The sequence below is a fragment of the Leucoraja erinacea genome, chromosome 24 (assembly GCF_028641065.1).
Source record: "Leucoraja erinacea ecotype New England chromosome 24, Leri_hhj_1, whole genome shotgun sequence".
Classification (NCBI taxonomy): Eukaryota; Metazoa; Chordata; class Chondrichthyes; order Rajiformes; family Rajidae; genus Leucoraja; species Leucoraja erinaceus.
The window spans coordinates 16,334,235-16,352,637 of NC_073400.1; the positions used below are offsets into that span (position 1 = coordinate 16,334,235).

The following is an 18,403-nucleotide window of genomic DNA, read 5'->3' on the forward strand; positions in this document are numbered from 1 at the left end:
CATTGTTCTTCCCCCTCCCACACTGGGTCCCCAAAGGTCCAACATTTAGTACAAAGATATAACATTGAAGTTCGACAAAGTTCAATATCCCGCTCTACTTGCTCTTGCCTTGTATAGTAAACTCACCAGCTCTGGGTTCAGTCCTGTGAACCTTTGCTGCATGCAAGGAGACAAGAAAGTAAAGTGTGGTTTTACCAAGGCTCTGTAGAATTGTGATAAATTTTCCCTTCTGCTGTAATCCTATACTCTTGCTATGAATACCATTTGTTTTCCTCATCACCTGCTGAATGTACATGTTGGTTTTCAGTTACTTGTGTACAAGCACACCCACCTCCCAACATGTAGTTAAGGCAAACAGCATTTCACCCTTTATTGTGAAGGGGTTTGTTTAAAAATAGGAGGGGGTTGTTACATTATGTAGGGTATTAGTGATGCCATATTTAAAATACTCTGCAGATTTGGGCTCCTTACTAAACAAAACACTGGAGACAGTATAAAGATTCAACTGGGATTAGAGAGAGTTGTCCTGTTAAGAGACTAGACAGTTTGCAACTGTGTTCCTTGGAATTTGGAACAATGAGGTGTGATCCTATTCAAACATGTTGACAAAACATTCTCAATAGTAGATTAAAAAAGGGACATAAAGTACTGGAGTAACTCAGTGGGTAAGGCAGCATCTCTGGATGGATAGGTGACGTTTCGGGTTGAGACCCTTCTTTGATAGATGTTGAGAGATTCTCACTGACAATCAAGAACACCGGGACACGAACACAGGGAAAAATAAAGGGCCAGTAATGCCTAAGGATTTCTTCACTCAGAGGGCAGTGAATCTCCGGAATCCTCTGCCCCGAAGAAAGGTGGACCAGATCATTAGATATATTTAAGGTGGAGATAGGTAAATATTTGAAAGATCTAGAAATTGTGGATTATGGGGAACTGGTACACAAGAGGCAAGGCCAGCGTAGATTAGCCATGCTCATATTGATCTGGTGGCCTACTCAGATATTGCTATTTCCATGTGATTTTGTGTATTCTTTGCACATCAACAGTGTCCAATCTCACATCTTTTAATAAATAATTAGCTTTTTTGTTAAGTTCATCAAAGTGGAGGATCTCTCGGTTTTCTGCATTATATCCCATGTGCCAGGTTCCGGACCATTTATTTAGCCTAAATGCCTCACTAATGTACATGTGAAAACATTGACTGTCCTATTCTCATCAATCACCTTCTTGATAAACTCAATCAAGTTTATAAGGCACGGACTAAGCCATGTCCTAATTATTCCATTCCTAATTATCCCATTCATTTCCAAATCTGTCTTGGTATTTTTGTTTTTGTTACCGTTGACATTAAATCCGGAAAACATCACAGCTCCGATTAACTAATTGTATTTCTTAATTATTTATTTAAGCAAAATGCAACACAGTGTGTGGAAATATGTAAACTGAAGCTTGTAATGTTTTCTAAAGCGCCCGAGGCAACGGGAATCTCATGAAAGGCTTATAACTCAAATTGTAACCAAAAATGAGAAACTTGAAAAATATTTAATCCGTTTACAACTTGAAATTTAAACTATACTGACAAGAGAGATGATGCAGTGGATCTTTTACTTCATTAGTTAATTAAATATACTCCATAATTATTATTAATCTGATTTAATTTGGATTGTTGGATGGAATTTGGTAGAAATGATTTTCCCTAGCTAATAACATTTTAAGCTGCGTGATGCCTATGTGTTGACATGCCAGCCAGCTAAGCACACTTTCAGTGCAGAGGGGCCAAAATAATATTTTTAATAATTATTTAGCACAAAACCATTCGATGTGACAGTTTGAAAATCCAATTGTCTCAAGTATTCTGCAACCGGGTATATGGACACATCGAATTTGGATTTTTACACCGGCATTCGATCGAATTTTCACTTCAAAACGCAATAAGGCTGTGTCCCACGTTTTAAAAAAATCAGTTTACAGATCTGGATCAGTTCCGGTAATTTGATATTATGCAGTACGAATTATGCAATGTGTTAACGGAACTATCAATGAGCGCTATTTCTTTCGCTTTATTTTCAATCAGACGGGCAAAAGGACAGGTGTCATCACGTTTTAAAGTTCCACAACTTTTTCATGACATTTTTTGAATAGCATTTATTTTCATTGAATAATAACAATGACTGAATACATTTAAACAAACGAAATCCTTGAGTGGGAAAGCACGTGACATAAACATTTGAAGGCCAAAGACAAAATCTGGATTCGAGTTGTGAATGTTTTGATTGAGATATAAGAGTCTGAAGAAGCTGGAACCTGGAGCAAAAGATAAACTGCAGGAAGAACTCGGCGGAGGCAAACAAAAAGGGGAGGGGGAGGGGGGAATTGATATATCGGGTCCAGATCCTGCCTGACCCGCCGTTCTTCCAGCAGTTTGTTTTGTGAAGCTTTTCTTGCAAGTTACTAAGTTACATCCTTGTGGAAGGATGCGGAGATGCGTAGCAATTTACTCATCAAAATACAATTTATTTAGAACCTATCGCATTGGATTGAACTTTTGAATTCGCAATTATCGCTGCCAGCAGCGTTGCAATAATATTGAGTGCAATCGGTACCATAGATCTGTGATCTTTGATCATTGATCAGTGCCTCTGGTTTGAGAGGAGATATTGTTACTGGAATCTCGAGGGAAACACAAAATGCTGGTACAACTCAGCGGGCCAGGCAGCATCAGTGGAAGAGATGGACATACGTTTCAGGTTCAGAATTTTCTTCAGATTCCGAAGTCCGGAGAAGGGTCCAGACCCAAAACGTCTCCTACCCAGTTAGATGACCCATTGAGTTCTTCCAGCACTTTGTGTGTCCCTTAGATGTGAGAGGACACTGGCCAAGCTTAAAGCAGGGGAGCTGCTGCAATGTTGCAAACGTCTATTTAAAGTTCTTAACGGCCGTGCATTGATGTGACTAAAAAAGTGTTGGAAGAATTCTGCGAGTCGGGCAGCATCCGTGGAGGGAATGGACAGAATGGTCTCTACTTCACAATGAGTGTTCAGACCCGGGGGGGACGACGACGACAATTAAAACCACTCCTTTACATAAGTAATATTATTGTAGCCCGCCCAGCTCGTCTCCTCCGCTCAAAGGAATTCCGAGGTTCGGTGCAAGGGAAGCGATTCTTGCCCAGGAAGAGTGGACTGGCGCCGTGCCTCCCACAACATTCGCCTTTCGCCACTGCCCTCCCCACGCTTCGCCACTACCCCCCTCGCCCCGTCCTCTGTTGCCCCTCGCCACTGTTCTCCGCCGTTCACTCTCACTGTCTTATCTTGTCGCTGCCCTCCCCTACAGTCGCCCCTGACGTTCACCCATCCCCTGCGGTTGCTGCCACCCTCCCCACCGTAGATCTCCCCGCCACTGCCCTCTCTCTACGTTGCTTTGCTCACCTCTACCCTCCGCTGCCGCCTCTCCCCTCCACCCCCATTGCCCTCCCCGTACCCTCCCCTGACTCCCCCCTCCACCCCCATTGCCCTCCCCTGCCCCTCCCCCCTACCCCGTTGCCCCCCATTGCCCTCCCCTGCCCCCTCTCCTCTCCCCGTTGCTCTCCCCTCCACCCCCATTGCCCTCCCCTGCCCACTCTCCCCTCCACCCCCATTGCCCCCCCTGCCCCCTCCGTTACCCTCCCCGTTGCTCTCCCCTCCTCCCCCATTGCCCATTGCCCTCCCCTGCCCACTCTCCCCTCCGCTGCCCCCTCTCCCCGGCCGGCGCACGGGGTTTCCCGTTCGCTCGGGTCATGCGCAGGGGCGTGTCGGGCCTGTGATTGAAAAGATCTTCCCCCTCCCCCACCCCTCCCCCCGCCAGCAGCGCCCAGCGCTCGCCTTCCTACCGCTATCTGACGCACTCAAATCTCCATTAAAGTCCGTCTTTTGTTGACGCCGGGCTCCCGCCGAACACCCTCGGGCGCGCCATGAAGCGCTCCGGCCGCAGCGGACGACATACGAGGCGGTGAACGACGGCGGGAAGCAGGCGCTGCCGCTGCCATTAATAATTATTGCGGCCCGCAGGAGGATTTCTTTCCTTCCCTCCCCTCCCCCTCCCCTTCCCCATCAGCGTACAAGGTAAATGGCGTTTGTTGTGCGCGGTTGTTTGCCTGTGGTTTGGGAAGGGGAGCTGCGAGGCTTTGTGACGGGCTCGGGTCGGCCGTTGGAGGTCTGTAATTAATATGCGTTGGGGGTCGCTTGTTGTGGAAAGAGCCGCCATCTTGTTCCACTGTACATTCTCTCCGTGCAACCCAACTTGCTGGCTGTTGGTCCCGCCCCCGCCTCACGCTCATTGGTTGCCAAGGGAGGACGCTCGCTCCTGATTCGGGCATTTTATTCCGCCCACTGGGTCTTCTCCGCCGCCCGTTGGTCGGCGCAGCTGCTCGTTAACCGTCCCCCGGCTCCCATTGGCTCGCAGCGCTGACCGTCATCGCGTCTGTCCGCCAGCAAGGTTGGTGGCGCCTTAGCGCGCTGGGGGAGGGGAGGGGAGGGGAGGGGGGGGTTGTTGGCTGAAGGGTAGAAATTCCTCCTCAGAGTAGGCCGGTGAGCCTCCTGTAAGTATTCCAATGGCGAATAATGGATCGTGGTGTGTGTGTGGGGGACAGTCAATGTGGATTTCGGGCCGATATTTGGGCGGCTGCTTACATCAGCAGCGGTTAAATTCAAATGCGCCCGGGAAAATGGTTTGCTGCAGTGACGTCAGCCACCTTTTGACCCCCGGTGGCCTCTACGTCATGGATCGGCTGAGCTTACCTTGCTGTGGATGCAGACAACACCATGGTGCAAAACATTGAGGAAGTCAAATAGTAAACAAACGGCTGAGGGCCTTTTGTGGCCTATACATGTGTAGGAAGGAACTGTTGATGCTTGTTTACACTGAAGATAGACCCAAAAGGCTGCAGTAACTCAGCAGGACAGACAGCATCTCTGGAGAGACGGAATGGGGGACGTTTCAGGACGAGACTATACATGATTACAATCGAGCCATCCACCGTGTACAGATACATGGTGATGTTATTTTTAGAGATACAGTATGGAAACCTGCCCTTTTGATTCACTCGAGTTCTGTGTTATCTCAGTTTCTCATCCACTCCCTACACACAGTTTACTAGGGGCAGTCTGAAGAAGGGTCTCCACCCGAAAAGTCACTCTTTACTTCTCTCCAGAAATGCTGCCTGACCCGCTGAGTTACTCCAGCATTTTGTCTACCTTACGGAAATAACTAATCTTCAAACCCGCACGTCTTTGAGATTGATTGAAACGTTGAATATCGACAATCATTCACACTAGTTATCCCATTCTCTCATCTGCTCACTGCTCACTAGTGGCAATTTAGAGGCCAATTAACCTGCAAACTTGCACGTCTCTGAGATTGATTGAAAGATGCGCATGGAACCACCCTTTGGCCTGTCGAGTCCATGCCAACCATTGATCACCCTTTCACACTAGTTCTATGTTATCCTACTTTCTTATCCACTGCACACTAGGGGAAATTTAAATAGGGCAATTAACCTACAAACCTGCACATCTTTGAAGTTGATCGATTGAAATGGGGTTAGATCAGCCATGATTGAATGGCGGAGTAGACGATATAGATCAGCCATGATTGAATGGCGGAGTAGACGATAGGCCGAATGGCTTAATTCTATCGTTTATGATATGTTTTCAAGAGAGAGTTAGATTTTGCTCTTAGGGGTATGGGAACGGGGTACTGATTTTGGATGATCAGCCATGATCATATTGAATGGTGGTGCTTGCTCAAAGGGCTGAATGGCCTACTCCTGCACCTATTCTCTATGTTTCTATGACCTTAATCCATGCCGACTATTGATCACCCCGTTCATAGTAGTTCGATGTTATCCCACGTTTTCACTAAAGGCACTTTTACAGAAGCTAATGCACCTGCCTCTCTCAGATTGATTTAAAGATACAGCATGGCAACAGGCCCTTTGGCCCACCGAGTCCACGTTGACTTATCACTAGTTCACACTAGTTCTGTGTGCTCTCACTTTTGCATTCACTCTCAAGATATTTGGGGCAATTTGCATATCTCAATTAACCTACGAAAATACCTTTGAAATTGATCGAAAGATATGCATGAAAACAGGCCCTTTGGCCCACTGAGTCCATGCTGACTATTGATCACGCATTAATATGTGTACTGTGTTATTCCACTTTCTCATCCGCTTCCTACACATTAGGACCAATTTTACAGAGGCCAATTAACCAACAACCCACACAACTTGTTGATATGGGAAGAAGCTGGAACATTTGGAGGAAACCCACACCATCATAGAGAGAATGCACAAACTCTATAAAGGCAACACCCAAGGTCAGGCCTGAATGGGTCTCTGGCGCAGTGAGGGCAGCCGCTGTGCGCCCTGTTTGGACAAGCCTTGAAAACTAGACCATTTGAATTATGTACATGTCCTGTATGGCGGGGAATGTTTTATTCCTACCTTCATGGATAGTTAGTGAGCGCATTTTAATTTTGCAAGTGTGGATTTAGTGTCCAACTTTCCGAGCAAAATGCACGTTTATGCACGATACATTGTCGCAGGTTGTCAGCAGCTTTCATTTATTTGTGGCCCTTCTGGGTGGAAAAATAACCAAAATGCTTCACAGGAACATTGTCAAGCATACTAAACGAATGAGGTTGAGGATATTTATGAACCAAACAACTGATTTAATTCTGGTGTCTGTTTTGGTATGCAGTATGTGTTACTTTGTTTAAACACTTCAGAGTTGGCGATTCATTGTACCCAACATTTTATTTCTATGTGGAAGTTTATGCAGGATGTAAATAACGATTCTTGTTGAAATAATAGCTTTCTAGCATTAAACCTAAATAATTTGTAACAATGTAAATGGGATTTTTTGAAGAAAACCTCTGAACTGCAATCATCATAGATTGCTAATGTTTACACAATGTGGAAAACAGAATATTATCCAAGGAATTTCAAATAGTATATACATTTAGTAGACAGTTTATAATTTGGAAGCCTTCTCAGACATCTGTCATCATTGAAATTGCCTGTGATGGTAATATAATGTTGCCATTAACTTACACATACAGATTTATTTTGATCCAACGTAAAACACACCGATAATGATCCAATATTTGTGTGTGTTTGTCAGTGTGCAAGAATTGAAATTTAAATTTGTAAGGCCACCCATTGGGAAATGTATTGCCAAAGCAGAGATGTTTTAATTCTTGCTTTTTAGATAGTTTGGAGTAAAAATATTTTAATTTTCACATGTGGATTTAGTGTTCCTTCTAGAGCAGAGAGTCAGAGCTGATATGCACTTTTCATAAAGCGGTGTAAAGTTAACATCCCATTCTGATCTAATGGCAATATTTTTAATGTTCCACTGACTTGATGTGCTTCTGATTCAAAACTTTATTTGAGGAAGATCACTCGCTATAAAATAATATAATTTATATGCGTTTCCATATGTTTTCTTTAGAGGCAGCGAATCAAGCGTTTAATTGTCATATGTACCGATCTCAGAACAATTAAATTATTGCTTGCTGCAGCTTTAATGCTTGTAAACAATAATACACAGTAAATATAATCAAAAAACAATAACCTAATGACATTAATACTAGTTAGCCATAAGGGTGAAAAAGTCCATGGTGCAACCAAAACCAAAGACTTTACCTAAATCTCCAAGTTCTAGATTTGTCATTGTGAGGTATTGAAACCAAAATAATATGCAAGTCTTTTAATGATTTTTAAAATGAGAAGGGTTTTGTTTTATGCTGTTATCAAAGCAGAAGTCTTGCTGTCACTGAAACGTTCCTCTTTTTTTAAGCCAATTAACCTACAAACCTGTACGTCTTTAGAGTGTGGGAAGAAACCGAAGATCTCGGAGAAAATCCATGCAGGTCACTGGGAGAACGTACAAACTCCATACGGACAGCATCCGTAGTCAGGATCGAAGCCTGGTCTCCTCTTAGATATTACTCTTTAGGTGCAGTGCTGGTGTAACTCAGCGGTTCAGGCAGCATCTCTGGAGAACATGGATAGGTGATGCTTGGGGTCATCGCCATTCCATGTTCTCCAAAGATGCTGCCTGAGCTGCTGAGTTACACCAGCACTGTGCCTAAAGAGTAATATCCATAATAACTTGAAAAGGAAAATAAATTGCAGATGTCTTCTTTGTTAATGTTTCAATCTGAAACATTAACTCTGTTTCACTCTCCTTAGATGCTGCCTGACCTGCTGTATATCCCACCAACTTGTTTATATTTCATATATCCGTCAACCTTTTTGTACATATCTTGGGGTTTATTTTGCCATTTTTCTGTGCTAAAATTATTTAAAATTAGACATATGTGAAAACAATGGTGCTATAATTCACTGAGATCTGTTTGTAATTACTGCAAAATAAATATCCATATATTTTGGTTCACCCAACACTTGGTGTTATTGAATTAATAGCATAAACATATACTTGAGGAAAGTGTGAAGTTTGATCTGCAGTTTGTTGTAGTTAGTCAGAAGTTGTAAGTCCCTAAGAATTGTCTTCAGTTTCCTGGATTAGCATGAGAAAGATTGGTCAGGATTTTAATTCCTTGAAACAACACTGTGCCTCTGTGGATGCCAATTAAGGATTGGACTTGGCTGCTTGTTGTTGAATAACTTTTTGGTGCTTACTGGGGAAGTCTATTTTTGAATTAATGCTTACTGTTAAAGTCTAAATAAATAATCGATTTTTAGTTGAGGAACAATAGCATGCTGGAATTTCTAAATCAATAAATGCTCGAGACATTGAGAAAGTTGACAAGATGTGATAATGTGGTGCTGGGAGTATTTTCTGTAGGTAGGCAACAAAAGACCCTGCCACTTTCATTTTAGTGTAAATACATTGCTAACGTTATGAGTATAGTCGTGACTTAACTATCTTAGGCCAGTTTACTATAAGGAGTGATGATTCATGCAAATGCGGAAAGAGATACTTTGCAGTTGCAAATACAATGCTGCTGTCAATACTTAGCTTGTTTGGCAACACTTTGTTGTTTGGCAACGTTTTGTATTCTTGAAATCCAGCATATTTAAAGAAAAGTTGAATGCTTGGAGCAGTAAAATTTGAATGGTTGTATCCAGATTAATTTGATACAAGAAACTACAGATGCTCTAATCTTGAGTAAAGAAAAGTGACCATAAGACATAGGAACAGAATTAGGCCACTCGGCCTATCAAGTCTGCTCTGCCATTCCATCATGGCTGATTTTTACCTCTCAACTCCATTCTCCTGCCTTCTCCCCATAACCTTTGACACCCTTAATAATCAAGAACCCTATGAATCTATGAATCTCTGTTTCAAAAAATAACCTATGACTTGCCCACCACCTCCATCTGCGGCAGTGTATTTTACAGATTCACCACCCTTGAACTAACAAAGTTCCTCATCATGTCCATTCTAAAGGTACTTCCTTTTATTCTGAGGTGCTGGAGGGACAGTGGATCAATGCTGCCTGACTCGCTGAGTTCCTCCAGCAATTGTTCTTTTTAAATTTGATGCACGTTTTGTAAATTGATACTAATATAAGGTATTGGACAAGAAGCACTGGTTTGATTATATCTGAATGAGGCTGGCAGGTGGACTAGCGTAGATTGGGAATCTTGGTCGGCATGGACAGGTTGGGCCAAAGGGCCTATTTCTATGCTGTATGACAGGTTTATTCAATTCATGCTCCCTTATTGACTATTACTTTGACATAATGAGTTTTTATCAAATGTTTTGTTCACAGATTACATGTGATGACAAAGGGTTACTGGGTGAAGTATAATTCTCGTTGTAAATTTAATGGCCGTGCTATTTTCAAACAGGACTTTTTAACCACTGAGATGATTTAAAAAAATGTTCTCCCATCGTCTGTTTTCAAAAGCTAAATCAAACAAACTAGCAAATAATAAATGTAAATGAAAATAGGCTAACTTAGCACGACATGGAAGGAGTTAATTTAGATATTGGGGTCAAGAGAGGTTTTTTTTTCTTCCTGCCTTTTCCCTTTTCTCATGATCCTCTCAACTATTCAACCTATTCCCGACTGGTATCAAAATTGTACTGTTCATTGATAGTTGTCTGTTATTCAGTGAAGAAAAATGTGGATTAGAAACCTTAAGGTGTCTGGAATATTATATTACATGCATTGTCAAGAATTGTTGATTTATCCGTGAAAAGGGATGACATTACAAAATCAGTAAATATTAACAAGTTTTTTCTTCATTTTGAAAGTAATATAAACACATCAAGGTTTTTCACAGCCATGGGGCTAGTCCCTAATTTCCTAATTTATATAGTTACATATACTGTTTGTTTGAACTTCTAATTGTCCAGCTATTACACTTATTGCAACAGGCCCTTCAACCCTCCATCGATCACTTGTACACTAGTTCTATGTTATCCCACTTTCTCATCCACTCTCTACACACTAGGGGCAATTTACAGGGGCCAATTAAACGACAAACCCGCATGTCTTTGGGATATGGGAGGAAACTGGGAGAATGTGCCAGCTCCATACAGACAGTGCCTGAGGTTAGGATTGTACCCGGCTCTGTGAGGCAGTTACTCTACCACCCGTGCCATTGTGCTGTCCCAAACTTATTCAAGAGTTTTAAATTCAGCAATAACCCAATTGCGGATTAATTGCATTTATCCACTTCACATTTCCACCAAAGTTATCAATCTGGATCAGGGAAGACTTGACTGAGTGGATATTATTAGTAAAACTGGATAGACTGCATGCACGTGCCACAACTGTGAAATATTAGTTTATACAGTAATTATCTAATTTCCCATTTTTTTAGTTTGTAACAGTTTTAGGGATTCAGTGCGGAAACAGGCCCTTTGGCTCACCGTGTCCGAACCGACCTGCCATCCCTGCTCGCCAACACCATCCTACACATACTAGGGACAATTAAAAATTTTACCAAGCTAATTAGCCTACAAACCTGTACGTACGTCACCTCGAGTATACGTACGTATACGGTGCTCCCGGAGAAAACCCACGCATGTCACGGGGAGAACGTACAAGTGAACGTACAGACAGCAGCCGTAGTCAGGATCGAACCTGGGTCTCTGGTGCTGTGAGGTGGCAACTCTCGTGCTGTGGCACCGTGCCGCCCAATGAATAAAATCAAATTTTGTGCTGATTGCCTGCCATTTGTTACAGCCACTCAGTCTTTTTGCCTTTGGCATTACTTCATGAACCGACAATGGAGGGAAGGCCACTATGAAAACTTGCAAATGTATATGTTGAATGTGTTACAATTGTTCCCCTGTTTAGGAAACCTATATAATTTCATGTTTAAGTTTAATATACGTGTTGCTCGATACTCCCACACCCTTTCTTGTCTAATTCTGTTCGCACCACCTTCCCCTTCCATATCCCTTATGCTGACTTGATTTCCCTTTTATGTATTTATACTATTTGCTTCAATTGTCCCATTATTTCTTGGAGACTACATTCATGACGTTTAATTTGGTTATCCCTTTGCAAAAACGTTTTGCTTCAAAATCTAATAATTTTAAGGATATCCGCCATTTGTCCATTCCGTCAAAACTGCTAACCTGAAAGGAACAGGTTAGCAGTTTTAAAAATTATTTTAAAAGATGGTTATAGATAGAATTAAATCGAGTTAAGATTGAGTTAAAATTCTAAATTGGGGCAAGGCCAACTTTGAAGGTGTTAGACAGGAACTCGCTCAAAGTGATTGGGGCAGGTTGTTTGAAGGAAACGAGACGTATGAGAAATTAGGATGTTTTAAAATTAAAATGTGTTCTGACAAGAGTCTAAGACATGCATGCTCTTATCAAAGTGAGGCGTAAGGACGCTACGAGAATGAGAGAAATTGAGGCTCTGGTCAAGATTAAGAAGGAGGCATGTGGGCAGTTGGGATCAAGTGTATCCCAGGAGGAGTTTTGGGAACTGAGGAACTAGCTGAAAAAGGAAACCAGAAGGGCACAAAAGGGGTCAGGAGATTGCTCTGGCAGATAATATTAAGGATAATCCCAAGAGATTTTATAAGGGAAAAAGTGTAACCAGAGAGAGAATATGACCCCTCAGGAATCAAAGTAGTCAACTCTGTGTAGAGCCACAGGAGATGGGCAAGGTCCTTAATGAGTATTTCTCCTATGCTTTTACAGTGGAGGAAGACATGAGGACCGGGGAACTTGGGGCTGTCAATGGAAGTGTCTTTTGGACAAAAGATTTAGAAGATTCCCAATGCCCAGGATGGATAAATCTTGAACGTGATTCTATGCAAGGGCTATCATTGGTTTCTATTCTAGGGGGCTTGTTACCTTTTACAATTACGAGATTGAATAAATATACGACTAATCCAATAATAAGACATACATTCCGAATATGGTTTCGATTTCGTAAGTTTTTTGGATTGAATGATTTAACTTATCGAGTCCCATCATATCTAATTTTTTCTTCCAACCTTCTAGTACTGATCAAGCCTTTCTGTTATGGAAGAGGAAGGGATTGGTAGCTTTTCGTGATTTGTTTTTGGATGGTTGTTTTATGTCTTTTGAACAACTCTCTAATAAATGTAATTTGGAAATAAATCTTTGATACTATTTCTGTAGTTTTAGGTATTGATTTACAACCTCATCCTATTACTGCAATTTTTGGGGTACCGATGTTAGATTCTATTCATTTGTCCCATTCCGCCCATCAGCTGATTGCTTTTACCACATTAATTGCAAGACGATTTATTTTATTTAAGTGTAAAGACTCTAACCCTCCGACCACACTCCATTGGTACTCTGAAACGATATATTGTTTAAATTTAGAAAAAAATCAGGTGACATTGTTGAACCCTTGGTTAAATTTGATAGGACTTGGGGAAGATTTATTCAACATTTTCACATGACATAAATTGTCCCCTTTCCAACCGTTATAATAATTATTTTACCTTTATATGGTGGAACGGACTTGATGACAAACAGGGACTTAAATTGTTGAAATTCCTTGCAGCCCAGATTCTGTTTTGCTTTTTTTTTCTAGTTTAGGGGGGTTTTGTTTTTTCCTTTTTTCTCTTTTTTTAATATACAAGTTTTCTTTTAAACATTTAACTATATTTACATAGAGACCGGGAGGTCTATATTCAATGTGTATTTTGACACTGGACTCGTATTTAGGTTATACCTGTTATTAATGTAATCCTGGTCCCTATGTATCAATATCATTGTTATGTTTATCATTATCATTGTTTTTGTTTTTGGAAAAAAACGAATAAAAAGATTTTAAAAGAAAGAAAGGAAGTGTCTTGAGGGCAGTCAGTGTTACGGTTGAGGAGGTGCTGATCAGATATACCGGAGGACATTGTGGGATGCTAGAGGAAATTGCAGGCGATTTGGCTAAAATTTATGAGTAGTCGTTAAATACAGGTAAGGTGCCAGAAGACTGGAGTGTGGCAAATGTTGTACCTGCATTTAAGAAGGGCTGTAGGGACAAGCCTAGGAACAACAGGACAGTGAGCCTAACATCTGTGGTAGGAAAGTTACCAGAGAGTATTCTGAGGAATAAGATATACATACATTTAGATGGACAGGGGCTGATTAGAGATAGTCAGCATGGTTTTGTATTGGAGAGATAATGTATCACAATTATGATTGAGTTTTTTGAAGAGGTGACCAAAAAGGTTGATGAGGGCAGCTGTAGACATTGTTTATATGGATTTCAGCAAGGCATTTAACAAGATTCTGTATGGTAGGTTGCTCTGGAAGGTTAGATCGCGTGGGATCCATGGACAGATAGTCAACTGGTTAGAAAAATTGGCTTCATGCATGGAAGCAGAGGGTGATGGTGGATGGTTACTTTTCCGACTGGAGGCCTGTGACTAGTGGTGTGCCTCAGGGTTGCGTGCCGGGCCCATTGTTTGTCATTTATACTAATGATTAGGATGAGAACATACAAGGCATGATTAGCAAATCTGCAGATGACACGACAGTGGGTGGTATTCTAGATGGTGAAGATGGTTGTCAAATTTTGCAGCAAGACCTTCATCGGTTGAGCAGGTGGGCTGAGGAATGATTAATGGAATTTAATACTGAGAAGTGTGAGGTGTTGCTTTTTGGGCAGTTTAATAAGGGCGGGACCTATACAGTTAATGGCAGGGTTCTGGGGAGTGTTGTAGAGCAGGAGTGCAGGTATATAGTTCCTTGAAAGTGGCATCATGGGTAGATAGGGTGGTCAAGAAGGCTTTCGGCACATTGGCTTTCATCAGTATTGAGTAGAGAAGTTGGGAGGTCATGTTACAGTAGTATAAGACATTGATGAGGCCATGTTTAGAATATTGCATTCAACTTTGGTTACTATGTTAGAGGAAAGATGTTGTCAAGCTGGAAAGGGTGTATTTGAGGATGACCTATAAAGAAAAGTTGAGCAGGCTAGGACTTTACTCTTTGGAGCACAGGAGGATGAGGGGTGATCTTATGGTGTACAAGATCATGAGAGGAATAGATCAGGTAAATGCACAAAGTCTTTTGTCCAGAGTAGGGGAATTGTGAACAAGAGGACATGGGTTTAAGGCGAAGGAGAAAAGATATAATAGGAACCCGAAGGGCAACATTTTTTTTTGCCACAAAGGGTGGTGGGTAAACAGAATGAACTGCCTGCCGGCGCAGGTAGTTGAGGCAGGTACTATCATAACATTTAAGAGACATTTGGGCAGATACATGGATAGGATAGGTTTAGAGGGTTATGGGCCAAGCACGAGCAAATGGGATTAGTGTAGATGGGGCATGTTGGCGGCGTGAGCAAGTTAGGCCGAAGGGCCTTTTTTATGCTGTATCTTCCTCACGGTCACTTTGCTTTCTATCCATTTAGATTCTTAATTACCTGCCAAATAAAGGTCCCACTTTTATTAAATAAATACATTACCTGGTATATAGCTAAATTTAAAATTAATTTGTCATTCCTTGCCCTTTCAAAAGTTTTTATTAATATCCTCATGTAACTGGTTGTGACGCTCCTTGAATCATTAATCCTTCCAATTTTGGTGTTGCCCAAGAGGTAGTCAAGATGAAAAACTTGATTGTATCCTATCCATTTGCCAGTTTTTGTCTCTGATTGGATTAAAAAATATAAAAGGAAATAGTACACAAAGGTGACAAATGTTGAACTAATATTGTGCATTTTTTAGTTCATGCCACATGCGATAAAATAAATGCAGTTCTAGTCTCCAGGATCGTTTAAAAGCAAGTGAAATGAGTAATAGAAATCTGATCTATACAACGCACGGAGGGTTGACTCATTGTTCGTGAAACTGATGTTTATATTTGCAAATGAACCATGCTGAAATTCAAGCAAGTTAGTGATTAGAAGTAATGGATTAAATTACCCAGCTACCTAAAATTCATTAGAGTTATACAGCACGGCCCTTCGGCCCAACTTCCGCCTGCTGACCCTGCCCCTGCTGACCAAGTTGCCCCATCTACACTAGTCCACCTGCCCGTGTTTGGTCGATATCCCTCTAAGCCATTTCTATCCATGTACCTGTCCAAATGTATTATGAAGTTTATTGGCCAAGTATTCACATACAAGGAATTTGCCTTGGTGCTCTGCCTGCAAGTGACAACATGACATACAGTGACAGGAATGACACATAAAACATTAATAATAAAACATTATCGATTAAACATGTGAATTAAATAAAATACCAGAGCAAAAGGAGGTTATAGATTTTTGGATCTCAGCTCATTGGACTCATTACAAATGTTGTTTTGGTACCTACCTCAACTACGTCCTGTGGCAGCTTGTTCCATACACCTATCACCATATATATGTGAATATGTTTGCCGTCTGGACAATGCTTGGGTTAATAAAGAGTTTCCAAAAACTCAGTTGTAGAGTGAGTAGATTTTACCGTAAGAAAAACAGTGCTGGTGGAACTCAATGGGTCAGGCAGCATCTGTGGAGGGAAATGGACAGTTAACGATTTGGGTAAAGGCTTTTTATCTGGTTTGAAAAGGTAGAGGAAAGATGGCAAGTGTAAGGAGATGAAGAAAAATGGTGGGGCAAGAGCTGGCAAATGATAGGTGCTTCTAGGTGAGGAGGGGTTGATGGACAATCAGGAAAGGGTGTAGAAGGTGACTAAGGGTGGGAGGTGATAAGTGGACATGATAAAGGCGTGCAGTTTATGGAATCTGATAAGAAAGGACGAGTGGAGCCAAGTTAAGGGTGGGGCGGAGAGAGGGAATGGAGGACCCATGGGAAGAGTATGCAGGTGATGGGCAGGTGCAGTAGGCGAAAGAAACCTGGGGGTGGGGCGGTTTGGAAGAACGGGGTGTGTGAGAGGACCTGGGCCGATCAGTAGGAGTGAGAAAGGGACAGAGGGGAGTGGGTTACCTATAAATGGGGAACTTATTGTTCCTCGGTTGTAGAGAGAATTTTTTGAAGATTCTGGAATTACCAGTAATGTAAAAGTCATCTTAATTCTTCAGTTTTGCCTACTCTGCACTGGACTAAGGTGCTACAATACATTTTAAAAATGACAGACGCTTTGATGCGAATCGAAGGTAGGCAAAATTGCTGGAGAAAACTTTGATGTAATTTTTTTCACCTGACCCACACTAATCTCCATTTGTGAGATGTGAAGAATGAAGATGAATGGTGGGTTGCAGCAAAAGAATTTGGATGGAAAGTGTTCCCATTGCCACTTCCACCGTCCCAGTATTTTAAAGGTGAATTATAAATGTTGAAATAAATATAGATGGGTGGTGAAAACTACACTTAACAAGGCTTTTCCTGGGCTCGGAAGGGCGCCATTAAAGAAAGGCAAAAAGACACAAAGTGCTGGAGTAACTGAGCAGGTCAGGCAACCTCTGTGGAGAACATGGATGGGTGACGATTTGGATTGGGGCCCTTCTTCTGGCTCCTATCCAGGTCCTCCGCAGATGCTGCCTGACCCGCACTTTGTACCCTTTTGTGTAAACCAGCATCTGCGGATCCTTATTTCTACATTTAGAAAAGACAAAGTAGCCAGTACATTTTCTTTTAAACTAATAAGTACTAATAAACATGACTCCTAATAGACAAACTATTAATCTATATATTCAAGTGAATTTTGTTGTTTGGGTTCTGATGTTATATTTTTGGGTGGACGGTCTGTTTCTCTTTAATTGATGTAATAGGGGAATGGTGAACTTGTAGCGGAGTGGACTTTTTATTCTTTTGGAGACATACTTTAGAAACAGGTGACTGTTCATGATATGTGTATTAAAGTACTACCTTTCATATTAGCATCTGGTTTCCAATTTCAAGAACAGCCTCATCCCAACACCTGCGAGGCTCTTGAACAATACAACACCAACTAATCTATGAACTACTAACTGTGTGATTGCATTAAGGACTAATTATTTTGCTGTTTAATATTCAGGTTTTTACATTTTTAAAGATTTTTGCAAGTGCTGTGTTTACAAATCTGTTATGCTGCTGCAAGTAAGAATTTAATTGCTCTGTTTTTTGGTACATGTGACAATGAAACATTCTTGTCTTGACTCCTGGAGGTTGCAAACTGTATGCAAATATTCACGCAAAATGGAAGGAATTATGCACATTTGGCCAGGTATACTCGTCAGATAAGTGTGTTAGTGACATCTGTAGTCCGCACGTGTGTCTGTCATTTCAATCTGATAGTTTTTTTAAAGAAAGAACTGCAGATCCTGGTAAATCGAAGTCAGACACAAAATACTGGAGTAACTTATTTTGGGGTGATTTTATATAAAGTCGGGGTTGCTGCAGAGTGAGCAGAGGGCTATATGTTCAAGGGGGAGAGGTTAGATTTTTTATAAAGATTATTTATATCACCCACTGTGTTACCTCAGCATTTTATGTCATCGTTTTTTGTTATGAGAGAATGAAAATCCTTCCAACAATATGATCAGAGAAATACTGTCTTCCACCTGACTGGTTTCAATAAAACTATGGCATACTTTAAAAGACAATTAGGTATCTACAGTCATTATTAAAATTATACAGCTTTATATAAATCAAGGTCATGAATGAAATTGGAGACTTTAGAGATACAGCGTGGAAACAGGCCCTTCAGCCTACTGAGTCGATGCCAACCAGCGATCACCCCATATAAATTAAACACACTAAGGACAATTTTCCAACTTACCAAAACCAATTAACCTACAAACCTGTACGCCTTTAAAGAATCTACACAGTCACAGGAAAAACATACAAACTTCGTGCAGACAGCACCCATAGTTGGGATCAAACCTGGGTCTCTGGTGCTGTATGGTAGCAACTCTACCACTGTGGCTTTGTATCTCCAACACACTGCCTACCATTCTTGTTTACGTTTCGTGCTTTTTTTAAACTCTAATTAAATTTATCATTTCAGTAAACA

At 41.4% G+C, this 18,403-nt stretch overlaps 1 protein-coding gene across 2 annotated transcripts in view; it reads left to right on the plus strand.

Annotated features, from left to right (window-relative positions):
* The first annotated feature begins 3,964 nt into the window (after positions 1 to 3,964).
* Positions 3,965 to 18,403, plus strand: part of brpf3b (bromodomain and PHD finger containing, 3b) — a 57,934-nt gene continuing 43,495 nt past the window's right edge. Inside the window, exon 1 of one of the 2 annotated variants that reach the window (XM_055654605.1) lies at positions 3,965 to 4,103. The gene's annotated coding sequence lies outside the window, so the exon portion shown is untranslated. Of the gene's footprint in view, positions 4,104 to 4,558; positions 4,580 to 18,403 lie in introns of those variants that run through there. The other variant, XM_055654606.1, reaches the window with a different exon arrangement.